Genomic DNA, 18,839 nt, shown 5'->3' on the forward strand with positions numbered 1-18,839 from the left:
TGTAGCTGGCAGGGGTGTGAAAGAGTAAAATTGCTTGAGAAATTCTTCAGCAGTTCCTAGCAAATGCAAAGACGAAAGATAACCTAGATGAATCTCAAAGCATCGCAGTGAGGAAAATAAGATTCAAAAGTTGTGAGCACTGTGCTTCCATTTAGACAAGGGGAAAACTGGTCAAGTTGATCTGTAGTGTCAGAAGTCAAATGAGGATTGGTACCTGGGGGAGTTATTGAAAACGGCAAGAGAAAATGTCTGCTCTCCTTCTGGGTCACGCTATTTAGACTCCCCTCTATGTATGCATGTACATATGTATCTATTTGTATATATGTGTGTGCTGGATAATATATACATGTATTGATATATTGCTTACTACTCCATAAATATTTATATTTTCACTTTATGTATCAATTAAAAATAAATTTAATTATAAATATACCATCAAGCTTTAGCTATATACTTAAGATTGATGCATTATAATATATGCAAAATTGCACAAGTGAAGAATTCTCAGAGGCCCATCTATTTCTTGGTGGTAGATTTCTCCAGGTGATACGACCTGTCTTTTCTATGGGTGCAGGGGATGCCCTGGCACACCCTAGACAAAAACACCCTTGAAAATAAAATCCATTAGGAAAGATCCTAGGTTTCCATTAGGAATTCTTTCTCACTGGGCTGTACTTCTGTGTCTCAGGACATTTGGAACACTGGTTATTTCTTGCTCATTATGTCTTGTTACTCTTAGAATGCTAATAGGTTGGGTCAAAATGATATTCTTTAGAACATAAGGGAGTAGCACAGCCTTGAGACACAACTGTGAGTGGATGTGTCCTGTTGCCATGCTGGGGTAAGCTGGAACTCTTTTTTTTTTTATCCTCCCAAATGAAAGGGACAAAAAAGAATGTCTTTACAAGGTCACTGTAGGACCCAGCCAATGACAAGAGCCCTGAGTCTCAATAGTTTTTCCTACAGCAATACCTAGTTGCAAAAAAGACCACAAACTGAGACCACCCAGGAACTGAGACCATCCAATGTTAGGAAATTCCTAACATTTAACCATTGTAGATAGGATCACCTGCCAGCACACACCCTCTTAATCTAACTTTTCTGGTTTTGCCTTTAAGCCCTCTAGAAGGGCAGTTACTTCCTCTTGCCATTGCTCTGTCAGTTGCTTTGATGATGTCCCTGTTGACTTGTAATTGTGCGGACAATAAACCTTGCGTTTGCATTTCAGGGAGTCAGTCTCCCTGGTGGTCTTTTGGGGTCTGCATAGACTGGGTATAACAGACACCTGCATTCCAAGTGCCAAACATCTGTTTTGCCACATTTGGCACAGGAGAGGAACCTGAGAGTTCTACTCACTAGAGTTTATGGTAGCTCATGACCCTTTCACCCACCTTCAATCCAGCAGCATCATATCCTCAAATATCTCTTGGACTTCCCTTCCTACATTCCCTTCCATTTGTGTCTTCATTGAGCCAAGTAAATGATATAGAATAATCTCTTTAATTTAAGGGCTGCTGATTAGTTCTACCTGAATTTTAACTTCCTGTTGTAAAGTAGCCTCACATTCTAGCAAATGTGGGACAGAAGCATTTTGAGGATATTTTTATTCTACCTAACACACCTTCTGTTAACATATTGAAGCACTACAACTCTGCAAAATCAGCTCATGTGTAAGCATTCTGCCAACTTTTAGGTTAAACCATTCCACTAATACATTTATGTTCTGGAAAAAACTTCATTATGGGTTTATAGATCCACTACATTCCTTGTGAGATGACCTAGGATGAGACCCCTTCTGTTTCATGGCTTTCATATTTGCATAGACATTTCGATTCTCTGTGTTTACCAGAATCACCCATATTCCAGGACTCAGTAGCCCTTGAAAGGTTCATTTCCTTCCCTACAGTAATGTAGTAAGTAACCTTCCTTCTTTGAGGGTGAACTGGGAAAATTCTGTCCATTCATTTCTGTCAGGTCATACCATAGGATCATACATTTCTGAAGGATCATATGCCTTCTTTAAAGGTTCTCTCCCCTTCAGATGATGAACTACAAATATGGAAACAGTGTGAGAGATTCTGGTTTTCCAACATTTTGGAAAAACAGCGTGAGAGGTCCTAGGCCCCAACATTTTGCTTGCCTCAAACTGGTTCTCTTTTGTAGTGTAAGTAAAACACCACAATCAACAACATAGACATGCCATGTCATGGACTGTTAGATGTCTTTACAGGTTTCTGCACGGCAATGGTTTCTTTTTGCCATCTCAGCTGTTCTCCCCATTTTTGAAATTATATTTACCTTGCTTCTCATAGTTAAGTACTGCCACCTGGTCTCTTGCATGCCAGAAACTTTTCACTGCACTGATACTAAGGAACCAAGGTTTCTTTTTAAAAAAAATTTATTTATTTTTATGCACATTGGTGTTTTTTTTTTATGTCTGTGTGACGGTGTTGGATCTCGTGGAACTGGAGTCATAGACAGTTGTGAGCTGCCATGAGAGTGATGGGAATCGAACCCTGGTCCTCTGGAAGAGCAATCAGTGCTCTTAACCGCTGAGTCATCTCTTCAGTCCCAGAACCAAGATTTCTAAGAGCCTCACATTGCACCCCTTGGCCCACAAATGCCAACAACTATTAGATCCCCTCATCCTAACTGTGTTAGTGGAGGGATGTGCTCTGGGTCTTTATAGGGAACAAAACTGAGCTTTTAAATGTAATGTAGTAAATTCATTTGAACATCTCTGATCCTTTTGGCCCTTTCTTAATACTCTGCTAAGAGAGTTCCGGTTTCTCCAGCTCATTTACTGTAGGCCACCAGAAAATGCTAGTCTTGACAGTTAAGGAACCATCCCTACATCATATTAGGTTTAGCTCCAGAAGTCCTTGCCAGGATTTTGTATCTTGTCTGCACACATATCAATACTGAAAGATCCGGATAAATCCAGAACCCTCTAGCAGAAAAAAATGGAGCCAAAAATCTAAGCAGGGAGAGAAGTATCAAAAATCTAGATTAGCCAGTTCAGTGACTCTGTTTTAGGAACTAATTGAAGATAAAGTTAGATTATAATATTGAGAATAAACTCAAGAAACAGGGAGTTATTCCCTCGTGATTATCACTGGTATTTTCAGAATTTTTCAATGATCACTTGTATTTTCAGAATTTTATGGTTTCTTCCCTTAAATACTCCTTCTCCCAGCTACTTGAGGTCGAACTCTCTACCCCTGTGTGGGAAATGAGTTTTGACCCCAGTGCACTGGTTCCTGTCCTGTCAATAAACCTCATGTGATTGCAGCAAGGACGGTCTCTTGTGAGTTCCTGAGGGGTCATGTTATCCTGAGACTTGAGTGAGAGTCTCCCCCCTCAGAGGTCTTTCAATACTCTTCACATTTAACCTTATAATCAGCTTTCACATCACTCTCAAGTTATATTTCCTCAAACATGTTGGTGAAAGACCCCTGGTGTGGGGAGATTCTCACTCAAGTCTAGGGATAACATGACCCCTCAGGAACTTACGAAACACAAGGTTTATTGACAGGTACCAGCACTGGGGCCAAGACTCATAACCCATGCAGGGGAGGAGTTCGATCTCCAATAGCTGGGAGAAGGGGTATTTAATGGAAGAAACCACAACCTAGTAATCCAAAGTGGGTAGGGAGGGCACCATTGAAAATTCTGAAAATATCAGTGATCATTGAAAATTCTGAAAATACCAGTGATAATCACAAGGGGGTAACTCCCTGTTTTTCAAGATTATTCTTAAGATTACAGTCTAACTTTATCTTCAACTAGTTCCTGAAACAGAGTCACTGAACCGGCTAATCCTAGATTTTTGGCTCTTCTCTTCCTGCTAGAGGGGTCTGGATTTATCTGGGTCTTTCATTGGGATATACTTAAAAACAAAACTCTTGGAAAAGAATCTTTATTTTCATAGCACAAAGAGTGTTAACATTTAACATTATGCTAAAAATTGGTACTAATTTTTAGTATGGAAGAGCATAGAGCAAAGTTTGGCAAATGAAATCCCATGGAATGGCCACTGAAAACTGTTGTAAAATTGCGCCCATTTGTTTGTGTGTGGTTCATAACAGCCTTCAGAGAACTGGGGAAGAGTGCAGGAGTCCCTATAGGGAACATTTACTTCAAAGGCTATGAAGTATTCCCTATATTGACTCTATAAAGTATTCACTGTATTGACTCTTTTAAAGAGTGTTTGCTAATACCTGGTTTAACCCAGTGCTGTACCTTAGAACTTTCGGAAGTGACAGGGACGATCCACAGTCGCCTCTAACATAGAGGCCACTGGACACATGCACTTCTTAAGTCCTTTCAATTCAGTTACTGAAACCAGAGAAAAGTGCTTTTAAAATTCTATTTTATTGCATTTGCTTTATCGTTTGCACATAGCTAATAGCTACTGCATTGAACAACGTGAGCCTGGAAGCCATGGAGAAGACACTGGATAACAGAGATCAGTTTTTACAGTCACAGAGAAATGGGAGATTGCTTCTAAGTAGCCAGTAGTAGAGGACCATCCTTTCTGCTTCATATGGCTCAGAAACATCTTTGGGTATTTATGATGTTCAAAGATTCTAGCCAAAGAATCTCATCCTAGGTCTCTGGGTCCTAATTTCAGTATAGGAGACACTGGAACTTTGAACAGCATCCTATCAGCCTTACATTAAATCCTGAGACTGATTTTCTTTTTTTATCATATCTTTCTGAATGCAGATGAAGTTTTTTTGGTTTTTTTTTTTTTAAATATCACCACTGAACCATCCTGGCATTCATAGGTTACTGATTTAATTCTTATTTCCCTTCTTCTTGTGAACATTAACAATTGCCAATTAATCTTAAAATCTTTAATCACCAATTCATCATTCATGCATCAAGTCTACTGTCTAAACTAGTACATCTCCTTCCATATGTTGCCCATACCTATCTACCACAGGCAAAATAATGCAAAGTCCTACCAGAGGTAAACACTACAATATCCACTAGCCCTACAGCTGTCCCATCTCTCCGCTGCCATTCAGTTCTGAATGTGTGCTTCCTGCAATGACTCTTGGATTAACTTTCTTATGCCGAGATCTCTTGGAAGTAGATCCTGACACAAAGATTCGTTTGCATGTGATATACTGGGGATGATTCCAGGGAGAAGATGCTGAGGGAACAACAAAGGAAGACAGGCAAGTGGGAAGTCAATAATTTTACTTCTTTTAAAAAGTATATAAAGAAACACATTGCTGTAGAGGGAACTAGTGCTCAGTACTACAGAATATCCTGGGAAAATGTGGGGTACAGCCTAAACTAATCTTGTCATAGTCCCAGTGTGCAAAAGTTCTGGTGTTTCTTTCTGTGCATAAGGTGACAGGTGGAGAGTGACAGGTACTTATATCTTCATATTTAGGGACAGTGAGTGTTGAGATGATGTTGGCCAAGCACAGACAATATCTTGTATAACATTGTAAACATAGAAACTCCATGAATCCATTATGGTATTTGATAAAGGCGGGGCAGCAGACAAAGCAATAAAAAGTCAAAATAACACACACGTGTGCATGCACACACACTCTCCCTTTTGGTCACCATGAGAAGTGACTTGTTTCTAATACCTCACTTTGACAATTGACAATGCTGGAGGAAATAGTATAACTTTCCTATAATGATGTTTTGTAGGGTATGCAGTTAATTCACATTGGTGAAAGAAAGGTCTTCCATAAAGAAAAAATGATCATTTTCCACCAACATTTTGTAAGGCTGAAATAACATGAAGTCTTTGATTTACTTGAATAGATTTCAGAATGAAAAAGGAAATAAACAGAAGAAGGGAGGGGAAATCTCAATGTTGTATCTAAATTGAAGTTCAATGAATTTCTCTGTCTGTTTTTTTTTAAATTGTTCTTATTGAGTCATAAATTTTTCTCTACTCCCCTCCCTTCTTCCCTTCAACCCTCTCCCATGATCTCCTTGTGCTCCCAGTTTACTCAGGAGATCTTGTCTTTTTCTACTTCCCATGTAGATTAGATCCATGTATGTCTCTTTTAGGGTCCTCTTTGTTGTCTAGGTTCTCTGGGGTTGTGAAATGCAGGCTGATTTTTCTTTGTTTTATGTCTAAAAACCACTTATGAGTGAGTACATATGATAATTGCCTTTCTGGGTCTGGGTTACCTCACTCAATATGATGTTTTCTAGCTACATTTGCCTGCAAATTTCAAAATGTCATTTTTTTTTCTGCTGTGTAGTACTCTATTGCGTAAATGTACCACATTTTCCTTATCCATTCTTAGATCGAGGGGCATTTAGGTTGTTTCCAGGTCTGGCTATGACAATTAATGCTGCTGTGAATATAGTTGAGCACATGTCCTTGTGGTATGATTGAGCATCCTTTGGGCATATACTCAAAAGTCTTGTTGCTGAGTCTTGATGTAGGTTCTTTCCTAATTTTCTGAGAAATTGCCACACTGATTTTTTTTCAACAAATGGTGCTGACATAATGATATCAACATGCAGAGAATGTAAATAGATCCATATCTATTGCCATGCACAAAACTCAAGTTCAAATGGATCAAAGACCTCAACATAAAATTGACCACACTGAACCTCATAGAAGAGACAGTGGGAAGTACACTTGAATGCATTAGCACAGGAGACCACTTCCTAAATATAGCCCGAGTAGCACCGACACTGAGAGCAACAACCAATAAATGGGACCTCCTGAAACTGAGAAGCTTCTGTAAAGCAAATAACACGGCCAACAAGACAGAACAGCAGTCTACAGAATTGTTTTTGTTTTTTAAATTTTTAGAGAGACTTTTTCCTTTTCCTACTTCCTTTAGAACTATTATTAGCCTTGGGTAGTGTGCACAATCTTAAAATTCTGATTATCTGTTTATCTGTTTATCTGATTATCTGTTTTGATAAACAAAACATGATACAATTAAGTTGCAAATGACAACATTTTTTTTCTAGACTGGAACTTCCTAATCATATTGCAGTACACTATTGGGTCTTATTATCCTTGCAGCATCTCCCTATACATTGATGCAAGGGTCTATCATTAAGACTTCTTTTGAAAACTTGGGCCTATCTATATTTCATAGAATTGTTGAAAAATACAGCAGACTTGTTTCCTATGGCACATGGGAAAGGCACCAAGCAGAGACAGTGTTTCAAATAAAAACATTATTTCCAGATTTGATACATACTGAGATGTCCTAAGATGGATTTCATGCAAAACATCCTTTAGTACCAGATACCCACAGCCAGAGATGCTGAAACAGGAGACCCAGATACTCACAGGACAAAGGGGATTCCTTAATTTATAGACATTAGAGGGTAGGGATCTCCGGGTTTAGCAACTTTGTGAAGGTACTAGGCAGGATAAAAGGCCACAGTTCAGGTTGCCTTGGGCCAGGGAAGGGAAAGAAGCTGCAGAGGAGGTGGGGATAATCCTTTCTAGGACCACATCTGTGACCCAACAGATTTGCTCCCACATTCTTCTCCCATTTCCAAACCTAAGTAAGACAAGATCCTTTCCATTGCCATGAAGTCTAAACACAGAACCTGAGTTATTGAGCAATAAGTTAACTCAACTCTTAAAGCAGGTGGCTTAGCAAATAGACAACGAAATACAAGATCCTAGGACGAGGCACACTAGCTGCCTAAGTATCATGAGAAGAGAATATGGAAATGAAGATTACATTCTACATTTGTTATGTAATAAGAACTTTCCTTCTCGATGTCTTCTGTTGCCAATCTCATTTTGTTCTCACAGATCTTTAAGCGAAGAGGTTCAATAAGCTCTGCATGGATTTCTCCTCTAGAACTGAAGCTGGACTTCTATCTCCTGATGTCCCCACCGTCCAAACGAGGCTTGGCTGCCTGTGTGTCAGCACCAAAGAATGCAAGAGCAGCACAGTGAGGACTTCTTAAGCAGTGGGCCGCTCTTCTCCTTCACGTGGGGGCCTTTAGTATATCTTAAGGTCTCTCTATTTCTCCACGTCATACTCACTCTGGAGCAAGAACAATCCTTTTAGGACTTGAGATGCCTCCATATTCAATTCCCTAATTCAGGACTCATAGGATAGTCAAGATTAAGGTTGTTTGTTTATTATTTCCTTGTTTATTTGCGTATGCAGGGCGCACATTCCGATATGGAAGTTTAGGCACCCGTTTGTCACTGTATGAGTGCCATGGTAGATGCCAGAGGACAACTTCAGGTGCTGTTGCTCTGTGCCTTGTTTTTGAGACAGATTGTCCCTGTGTGCTTGCTAGGTACTCCAGGGCTGCTGGCCAGTAGAGCCCCCATCACCCATCGTAACACAAGAACACGGGGGTCACAGACCAGTGGTACCACATCTGGCTTTGCATGTGTTCTGGGAATTTGAACCCTGTCCTCTCACTTACAGGGCAAATGCGCTACTCAGTGAGACATCTCTGAAGCCCAGAGATTGCTTTGTTGTTGTTGTTGTTGTTGTTGTTGAACACACTAATATAATGAGATTTTGTTTCAAGATTGTTAAGGAGCAATGCTAAAATAACTACAGGGGTAGGGCTATTGCTCAGTAACAGAACACGTGCTTAGCTACAACTACACAGTGTGTTCTGGTGCTGGAAAAAACTAGTATCATTTTCTTTGACAACTTACATGATATTAAATGTCTTTCTTTGCAAAATTGTTGATAATTACTCCTGTTTCAGAAGATGAACAGTGTTATAATGGTAAGATGCAGACTATAATTACTTTTTTTGTATGAGAAAAACACACTGAAAAAAGAAAAAAATCTTATTTTGTAAGTAAAACATCCTTGTGATTTTAATATTTTCAACTTTAAAAAAGTTTTCTAGATCCAACCATGTTCCCACTTTGACTGGCTATACCCCCAGAGCCTCAGCCACCAGCACCACCCCATAATCTAGACTCCCGATTCTGTACTAGCCATCCTGAATAAATGCAGTTTTCATCTGTCTGCAAAGAAGCTTCATGTTGATTCAGAGGCTCCTACAGAAATCCACAGCTGGTCAAAATGCAGAGAGCACGAGACTTTGGGGTGCCCAACCCCGGCTGATGCAGTCACACCACAACCCATCCACCTAAGTAAGGCTCAGGGAACATCGTGAAAAAGGGGGCAGAGTAAGAGCCAGAGAAGACCAGAACGTCTACTGGGAGCTAGCATCTTCTATGTATGAAGAGGGCTGACTCATGAGATCTCAGCACTATGGGAACTTAAGCAAGACAAAGCTAGTTGACATGCCAATATAGATGGGAGAAATCTTATGAGGGTCTCCCCCTAGACAAAGAGCTACAGGCAACTAATGGTTGCTGAGAGAGGGAGAAATGGTCTTCCACAGGGACAAAGTTCCATAACAGGTCACCAGTACCACGTGGTAAGCCTGAAACATACAATTAGATCGATCAGGAGATGTATGTGTGGGTATAAACACACACACACACACACACACACACACACACACACATATGGATATATAACAAAAATAATTTAAGAAGAAGCCAATAATTTGAGAGTGAGTGACAGTACACAGGATTTATAGGGGTAGAGGGATGGTTGGAAATTATGAAAATACAGCACTGGTGTATAAAAGAAAGAAAACAATAAATTAGACAGTGAATTCTTCCACCTCCTGATCTTCAGCATGCAGAACAGTGAATTCAGACTTTGATTTTTCAGGGTTTACAAGTCATTTTCACACATTTCATCTCATTGAAACTTCACAACAGCAGTACTCAATTATAAATGTGGGGTTGGGGAAATTGTTTTCCAGTGGACTTTAATAACCATGGCACAAAAGGGAGCTACCATGACTGACTACCTTCTATTCACTTTTTTTTTCAAACCTGGCTCAGGATTGATTCACAGTGACCTTTGTGCTCAATTCATACAGCAAAGAGCGGACTGGGCTGTGAAGATTCAATCCCAAGTCGGCTATGCATGTGATTCTATTAGCTGCTGGCTTAACTATAAACACAAGACATTTGCATCGGTGATAGATAAAAAGGAAAGGTTCTCCTGAAACACCCAAAAGGTGATTTTTCAAGTTCATTAACACAGGGACATATTGGGCTAGCCAGTCTAAACTGTTATAATATTGAGTTCCCATGAAGGTGAATTACTGTGTCTCCTCTCTTCTAAGTAGGTAGAGACAGCCTTGTACTGATGAGCACTGGATGTGAAGCAGCAACTATGTAAGGAACAGAGGAAAACAAGTTCCTTTTACCCACAGCCCAGGATAAAGTCCTGGTTAATTAGTGGGTTTTTTCCTTCTAAGAGACAATAAAGCTAGCATCTTGAAATGACCACTGTTGGGGAGGAGGGTGCTGGAGAGAAGTTGGTGTCTTAGGTGGATCTGATTTCCATATTTCCACCCTAGACTAATGGAAAGACAACAACATTGGTTCTGAAGAGTGGAATCATTGCTATCTGTTGAACTGGTTTGTACATAATGAACAAAATAATGGCTTATTTTGGCCAAGAGGTTGCTTCAAGGGACCCATCAGAATGCCAAAGACTGACTGATTTCATTTCTCTCCCAGGACACACTGAAGGATCATTAACAATTTTCAGTCTTTACCCAATTTCCAAGTCACGAGAGGAAAAGCTTTACTAGGTAAACAGGCTTTAACACATGAGGCTAATGTTTCCTCTTAAGCTCTCTGGCCTCAGTCTGGAACAGAAGGGATGCAAGCGGGTGTCATTTCCTCAGAAACAAAGACACAGGAACAAGGCTCTGGCTCCTCTTCTGAGAAGAAATACAAAGTGATTTGGAGTACTGTGATCTGGCTTGAAAGGTTGTAATGGTCCTGACAGCTATCTGTCTAACCCCAGGCCGATCACGGGCCTCCTCCACTCAGCTGCCTCTGGTAACTGGCTTTGATGAGAAGACCCTGGCAGCCAGTCTAAGACAGAAAAGAACATTCTGGGAATTTTAAGTGCTTTGGATCAGCGGTTGTCATGTACAATTGATGTTCATTTATATTTCACTAGCCAAAATCTAATGCTGCCCAAAATTGGGAAAGAAATATTTCAAATACTAATCAGGCTCAATCCAGCTTTAATGTAAAAAATGAGCTGTCCTACCTCTCTCAGCCCTGGTCTCAGAAGGGAGATTTAATACTTCCTGACAGTGCTTTAAATACTTGCCTGTGCAGACTTCAATGAATCCACAATAATTATATCAGTTAAACCAGCTTAGGGTTTCCAAAGCTGTTGCAAGTTCAGGGTGCTTTGGAGCACCTTAACATGGCATTCATCCTTTGACGGTAAGTTTAGTAGAGAAAGGGCCACTGTGCAAATAGATCACCACTTAACCAGTTAACCCCTCCACCTGCTAATTATTGCTTCTGCTGTCGCTTTCAATCTATCGATCCCAAAGTCTGTAGTCTCCCAGCCCCCCACCTTTCCAGGAAGTTTAATTACCACTCTGGGAGCCACAGACGCTATTCCCAGCAGAGAGCTTCAAGGCGGGTCTAGTGGGTTTTAATTCTCAGAAGATCAAACCCTGAAGACGTCAGTATATTGTCATTAAGAGCTGGCTGAATCTTTAGTATTTAAATAAGCCGTTTATAGGCTCTCAGGCGCTCTCGTGCTGTCTAGAAAAAAGAAGAAAAATTATCTTTGTTTTTACAGAGGGAAAAGTAAAATATGAGGTTACCATCTTTTTTTCTAGTTGGGGGGGATAAAGTGAAGTGGTGGTTTCTTTAGGTGGAAATTAATTCTGTCTCTCATCACTAACTCCTTCAAGAATATTAAACAATTTCACTATGGCTTTGACATTGGTCAGTGTGAATTAAATTCTCCATTAAAGAAATCTTGATATACTCTACTACAGTTTGAATAGTTTGTTTCCTATAAAATAGTTTGTTTCACATTGAAATTTAATTTCCATGTGAGATACTAAGCTATAGGACCATCTTTGATAGGTACTTAGGGGGTTGTGCTCATGAATGGATAAATCCACTTGTATAGTTACTAGATTGATGTGCTAATGAATTATCTTGAGAGTAAATCTGCTATAAAAACCAGTGTAGTAAGCTTTTTCAAATGTAGTCAGACTTTCCTTTGTGGGAACGCCAGATTTCCAATAATGACACGGAGACTTGATATTCATTATGAAAGCTTAGCCTTAGCTTACACTTGTTAGCAACTAGCTCTTATAACTTGAATTAGCCCATATTTAAAATCTATGTTCTGCCATATGGCTCGGTTACCTCTTCTCAGTATGGCATGTCTGACTTGCTCCAAGCTGTCAGCAAAATCACGGGCCTATATTCCTCCTTCTCTTCCTCTCTCTCCTCAGAAATCTTGCCTAATCTTTTCTGTCCAGCTATCGACCACTCAGCTCTTTATCAAACCAACCAGATGTCCCCTTAAGCAAAGACACATCTTTACAATGTACCCAAATATTACACAACAAATCAGTTTATTCCAGAGAGTTCCACATCCATGCCTTATAATGCCCTCCACCACCTCAAGACTCTGTCAGGCAGAGACCAGATGGAACACTTCACCTTAGACCAGGATTCTAAGTCAAAGGAAAACACTTTCCTTTGTAAGAGACCTACTCCATGTTATTAATAGCAGGAAATGGGTAATGCATGCTAGGTTGGCACTACTCAGACTCCATTCCTACAGTGACTGACAAACACAAGAGAACCATTAAGAATGAGTTTCCATCAGAAGATCAGCCTAGATGCACCAACCATATTTGCAAAGAGCTCTAAAGCAAGTGTAGGAATGAGCCAGTTCCCTTTCATGTTTAGTGTTCAGATAGTCACCCTTGCTTTGTGAGAGTATAGTGTGTGTCATAGCTTGTATTAAAATGTCTTCTACAGGCTTGTTTAGAATGTTGGTTCCCAGCTGGACATACTACTTTGAGAAGCTGTGACAACTTTATGAAGGCACGTTGGGCTAGAGGAAGTATGCCACTGGGTATAGTGTTCATGTGCCCTTCTGTCAGGCTCTCTGCTTTCTGTTTTGCCATGACATAAACAGTTCTTTTCTACAATATACTTGAGTCCCCTTGAGTTTCTGCCCAAAGTGTGTGGAGGGAAGTGGTCATGGACAGAGCCCAGTGAAACTATAAATTAAAATAAATTCGTCATCCATCAAGTTCTCATAGCTGTGCAGAAAAATAACTAATGTAGAGGATGCTAAAACAGAAGCATGGGGCTACGGATGTAAAGTATTTTTCAGATGTTGGCTCTGCACTGAATCTGCCCATCAGAATCCTTTTTCTTTGTAACTATAAATAGTGCCACTACCATCCACTTATCACATTTGGCAATTCTTTGCCTTCTCATAATTTCCTTTGTAAATTAGAAATCACAGAGTGGATGCTTATTAACAACAACATAAAAAAGAAATTATCAAAGTAATGCATATAAGTGGTTATGAAATCATAGCAAGTCTGCACAATAAAGACATTGCATGGTCAAAACAGCAGGGACGATAAGATGAGGTTTGCTGTATATTTCTTAGCGAACATTTATGTTTTCCTCTTAGCTTTCTAGTAGAATTGCTAGCTTGCTTTTGACTCCTCCTAAGATCCCAACATTCATCAGTTGATGGTGTTTTGTAATCCTGCCTTTCTCCATTAACACACTGCTCCAAGAGAGACAACAGTAACTAAATTTGCTGTGTTCACTCTAAGTGAAACACTGGAGGCCTTAAGTAAGCTAACTTAGAATAGGTCACTTCTTAAAGCAGTGGCTTGGGAAATTTTGGGGACTAATGCCAAGTTTGGATGCTATACTGGTAAGCGCTTTAAATTTGAGAGTCATAAAACAAAATGCTTACTTTTATTAGTGCATAGACTGCTTAATAGGATGCCTGCCATTTAGAACCCCCTTAGAGTGTATAGAGAGCATAAAATCACATAGATATTAGCTTGCCTAAGCTACACCATAATGTGGTCATTTGTCCTGACCAAAAATTCATACTCAGTTAGCTTTCCAATTAGAATCGCCTTCTTCCACAGGTGCTTAGACTATCTCAATCTCCCAAGAACATCACAGGGCTCTTAATTAGCATAATTCATGTTAAAATAGATTTGCAGTGGTAAAATTAATGACTTGTCAAGTTGCATTAGGGATGCTACACATGGAACTTACCACGTAAAAATGTGGGGATTCACTCTCTGCCTACACAGCCGAGTCCTTCCACCTTGCACTCTAGACAAACTGTCTAGAAGCTGCTTTCTAGACTGTGCTGTGTTGGGTCATGGACTGAATCCTCAGTCTCCCAGGGATGTGATGGCTTCTCTAAGGTTAACTGAACACAGTCTCTCGAATTTGGTCAAATAGACCTCAAGGAAACACTACAGGTACCATTTGTTAGAATATCTGAAGGTCTAGAGCTAGAATTTCATCAAATTTGTAGAATTAGATTGTATTGCGGGATTGTGTTTGGCTCCTATTAAATTTTCAATATTTGCTTCTACTGAAGTCAAATTTACTTGGGGATTTAACTTTAATATAAACCAACTAAGAGGTTATAGGGAGACTGGACACTCACTGCCCATCTCTAATTGTTGGTGATTACTGCTATTTGCAAAAAGCTCATTATTTCTCTTCGCTCAGTACTTAATCTCTCTTTAGCCTCTTCCCATATAAACAGATAAATTTGTGTATAAGTGTGTGTGTGTGTGTGTGTGTGTGTGTGTGTGTGTGTGTCATGAATTCTTCCAGGAAAATTCCAATTGGAAAGGAACAGAGGAACAGGCTGAGGAAAAGGAAGCAGAACTTGGTTTTGGAAACTCAGGCTGCCCAGTGACAGGAACAAGAGTAGGCATTTTATTGAGTTCTTGGAGGGATCTGTAAAATTCCCTTCTGGGTTTAAGATGACTTTCCCATGTAAAATACAGATTAATGGCCAGTTTGTCTTTGGGAATATTCTGACGTTATCTTACACCCATGGAGTTCTTCCTTGTAATGATAAGGTGATAAGAGATAGGCACATTCTTTTTATAATTAAGGGAAGGAGAGAAGTTGGATAGGTAAGATCCTCGGTTAAGGACAGGAGCACCACAGGAAATATATAGCTCATATATAAAACATAAAACATAAAATACATAAAAACAATAGTAAAGAAACATAAATACATAAAAACAATAATAAAGAAAAAGAACAGGAGAACCATGTGGCTTGGTTCCATGATTATCCTGACCACTATTTTACTACCCCTTTGAGAATCTCTTCCTCCTTAATCTTAAGGAGGAACTGGAAGGAGAAGGTTCAACCTTCAAAACTGCTTCACAGCTGAGTTGGGACTGTTGAACCAAACTGTTGGACAATGGGAATCATTAAACATTTGATTCATTGGGAGAAGCCTTGTGCCATGGCTCTTCATCTCCCATTCCTCTTCCTCTTCTTTTTCTTTAATGTGCATGGATGTGTTTGTCTGCATATATCTCTATGCACTATTTGCATGCATGCATGGTGCCCACAGAAGCCAGAACAAGGCAGCAGATCTCCTAGAACCAGAGTTATAGATGATTGTAAGATACTAAATGCATGCTGGGAATTAAACCCAGGTCTTCTAGGAAAGCAGACTCTTAACAAATGAGTGATCTTTCAGCTCCATTCTATTCCAGATGTTCTTGATGACTCCCATTATTAACAGATGGTGATAGACATAGATCTCCAGACAATAGTTTCTAAGTGAATCTGTGGGATTCAACATGGCTACTAATGTAGGTAAACCCTACGCATGTAAACCTATTGCTTGATCATTTTTTCCTGAGTCTCAGAGGCTTTTTAGGATTTCTACAATCCCTCCATGGGAACTATAAAGATCCTATAAATGTTTGATGAATACATCCTGCTAGTTTTCTTCTGTGAGTGTTGGGAGCTGTATGACCCACTTTTGGCCACATATGAATGAGTCTTGCATGGGACCGATGTGAGTATTCCTGGAAACCCCCTTTTCTCCAATATTCCCCCCTAAAATTCTTTGGGAACTGATGCATCTCATATTTCTTAGGCATGTAGGATCCTTTTGCATGACAAGGGAACAGTTGAAGAAATACAAGATAACTATATTCCAGTAATTTTTGGCAAATCACTCCTATTTCTGTAAATATGCTTTATTAAGTATCGAACAATTAAGGGAGGTAAATCCTGGAGGGCGAAAAAAATATGCTGTTTTTGAGGTATAAATAAAGATTGCTAGTGGTATTGGGGGCTTGCCACTGTGTGAAACTCGTCTGGTTGTCAGACAATTCTTTTCCCGATGCCCCTTCCCAATCTCAGAACCTGAATCAGGGTTGCAGTGGAACCTTGGCACATGAGCCAGAACCAACCCATTTGGAATAATTCACAAGAATAGAACACAGATATAGATAGCTGGGTGTGTCATAGATAGATAAGATTTTGGTAAGGGTAATAATGAAATATGAAAAAACCTTGGATTCTCTTTGGTTATACAAAAAAAATTCAGTAGTAATGAAGGAACATTGGAATAAGCCACTATGGCCTTTTGCCTCATCTATTAAACTAGAGGTAGACATTCCGAAGCTGAGTGATCACATTAGATATTCAAGATCTACCAAACTTCACTGTTGCCATTTCCTTAGTGGGTCTTGTCCTCATTCTTCCCAGATGGCTCGGTAACATCAGGTGTGTGATGGGGAAGGAGAAGAAGAAAACAACTTTTGCCTTTTCATTCAAGAAAAAAATCTCTCAATAAAAAAATTCCACCTGCCTTGGCCAGAATTTTGACATCATCTTCTTTCAAAGGAATTGGGAGGGAGTGGTTTTAGACAGGTATTTTACCATCCTGAACAAAATGAAATACTGACATTAAGCAAGAAGAAAATGGATATTGACAAACAATTATTATTCTTTACCATTTCTGATTTGCCAGTCTCCTTATCAGATAGCTTATATGTCTCATATCTCTGCCTCTGTACAGTAACAACTATATGCATAATAAAACTGAGTACTACATACTTCTAATAATTTGTTTAAGAAAAAAATAGTCAGACATGGTGGTGTGTGCCTGCGATTTCAATACTGAAATGTAATTTCAATGATTGAAGCAAGATTTAAGTCATTCTGGTGTATATACTGAAACTATATATGAGAAAGGAGGATGGGCAAGGGAGAAAGAAAGAGCGAGAAAGAGGGAAAAAGAGAAAGAAAATAACATTCATGATTTAAATCCAAGTCAGTTTGACTAATACACTAATGATAATAATGATAACAACATATAATAATAACAACACATAGTCAACATTGGTCAAGTGCTTGTCTCAGGTTATATATTTCTCTAGGCACTTTTATGTTCTTTGATTCATTTCTGTACAGAAACTTTCTGAGGAAGCTATTTTCAAATTAATCATTTATCAGGCAAGAAGTACAAAGTTTAAATAAACCAAGAAAATCATTAAAGTCACATGAGTTCCACAAGCAGAACTCAAGTCTGAGCCTAGTTCTGTGTGTCTCCTTAGCTTGGGCCCAGTCTTCGCCACATTTTTTGCAAAAATCACCTGATCAAACTGTGCCTTTTCATCATCAACGAGCAAGTCAAATATGCATAAGGCAGATGTCTCTGTCCACTACGGCGAAATAACCAGACTGAGTAATCTGTAAATAATAGGAACTTACTTTCACTGTTTGGAGGCTGAAGGTCCAGGTTCAAGGTACCCACAGCCTGTGTGTCTGGCAAAAATTTATTGTTTTCTGTTAAGATAGTGCCTCTGCTTGCAGCCCTAGCTGGTAGATGGGGTGGAAGAAAACAGCTAGTTCATCTAAACTCTCTTAAAAGGTAGACTCTTCATAACCTAATCACCTTCCTATGCCAACACCATTGCTGCAAATTAAAAAAGAAATTTGCGAGAGGTGGAGCTGGGAATAGAAATAAAAGATTTATAAAATGAGGCGGTGAATAGTGTCCACCTTGTGTGGAAAAAATACTTGACATTTTTCCATGTTACCAATGCCTCTTGGCTTAGATCACTGCATATTCCAGATTAAATCACAGGGCAAGGCTACGGGAGAAGAGGAGGACGCTTACCGCCTACCTATTGACCATGCTTCCTTACTAACAGCCCTCGTTTTGCTAATAGCAGCATTAGGCTCACTCAAACCAACTCACCTTTGTAATTGTTTTTGGATCTACGATATGGTCACATGCCCAAAAGCTCGCCAGTGACATGTAACTAAATGAAGAATTTGGTTGGAACTACCTGCAAAGTCATTGTTACTTGCTCAAAAGAAGCAAGCTCGTGCTCTATTTGGCAGTGTGAATACTAAAATTTGAATGATACAGAGAAGATTTCATATGGCCCCCTTGTAAGAATGACATGTAAATGTATGAAGTGTTCTATATTTCGTGCAGTTCCTGGAAGTCAGTCAACACTTTGCTGATTAATCCCAAATACAAAAGGGCTATATCCAAATGCAGTGTGTGGCAGCCAGGATTGAAATGATGTTTTCACTTTGGAAAATGGGCGTGGGAGGATGTCAAGTAGCTCAAGCATTTGCCTTTCTCATTCTCTCAGCTCAGCCTGGAATGGGATTGTGATATGCAGCTGGGCAGCAAGTGTCATATGAGAATAAAAGTTAGAGTATCACACTTAGTATGAAATGCTAGAAAGGCAATCAACCCGAGTCCCTGGTAGAACAATTGTGCAGCCTCCATACTGGCCTCAGCTGGCTCATTTTTACACTTGCAGTGAGTCAAGGAAAATCAACCCCTTTTTAGGTCACTAGAGCTCCTGCACTGCTGTTACATGGAGCTGAAAATTCACAGTGACAAATGGCCATGGCCCCTACAATTAGGCTAATTTTTAGAAGAGTCATGTTCACCATAGGGCCCATC

At 39.6% G+C, this 18,839-nt stretch overlaps 1 non-coding gene across 1 annotated transcript; it reads left to right on the forward strand.

The window, feature by feature from the left end:
- Positions 1-18,245: 18,245 nt before the first annotated feature.
- Positions 18,246-18,351, forward strand: LOC125416496 (U6 spliceosomal RNA). Its single transcript, XR_007236910.1, has one exon. It is a non-coding gene; the product is annotated as a U6 spliceosomal RNA (small nuclear RNA).
- The last annotated feature ends 488 nt before the right edge of the window (positions 18,352-18,839 follow it).

The sequence above is a fragment of the Myodes glareolus genome, chromosome 1 (genome assembly GCF_982192425.1).
Source record: "Myodes glareolus chromosome 1, mMyoGla1.1, whole genome shotgun sequence".
NCBI lineage: Eukaryota > Metazoa > Chordata > Mammalia > Rodentia > Cricetidae > Myodes > Myodes glareolus.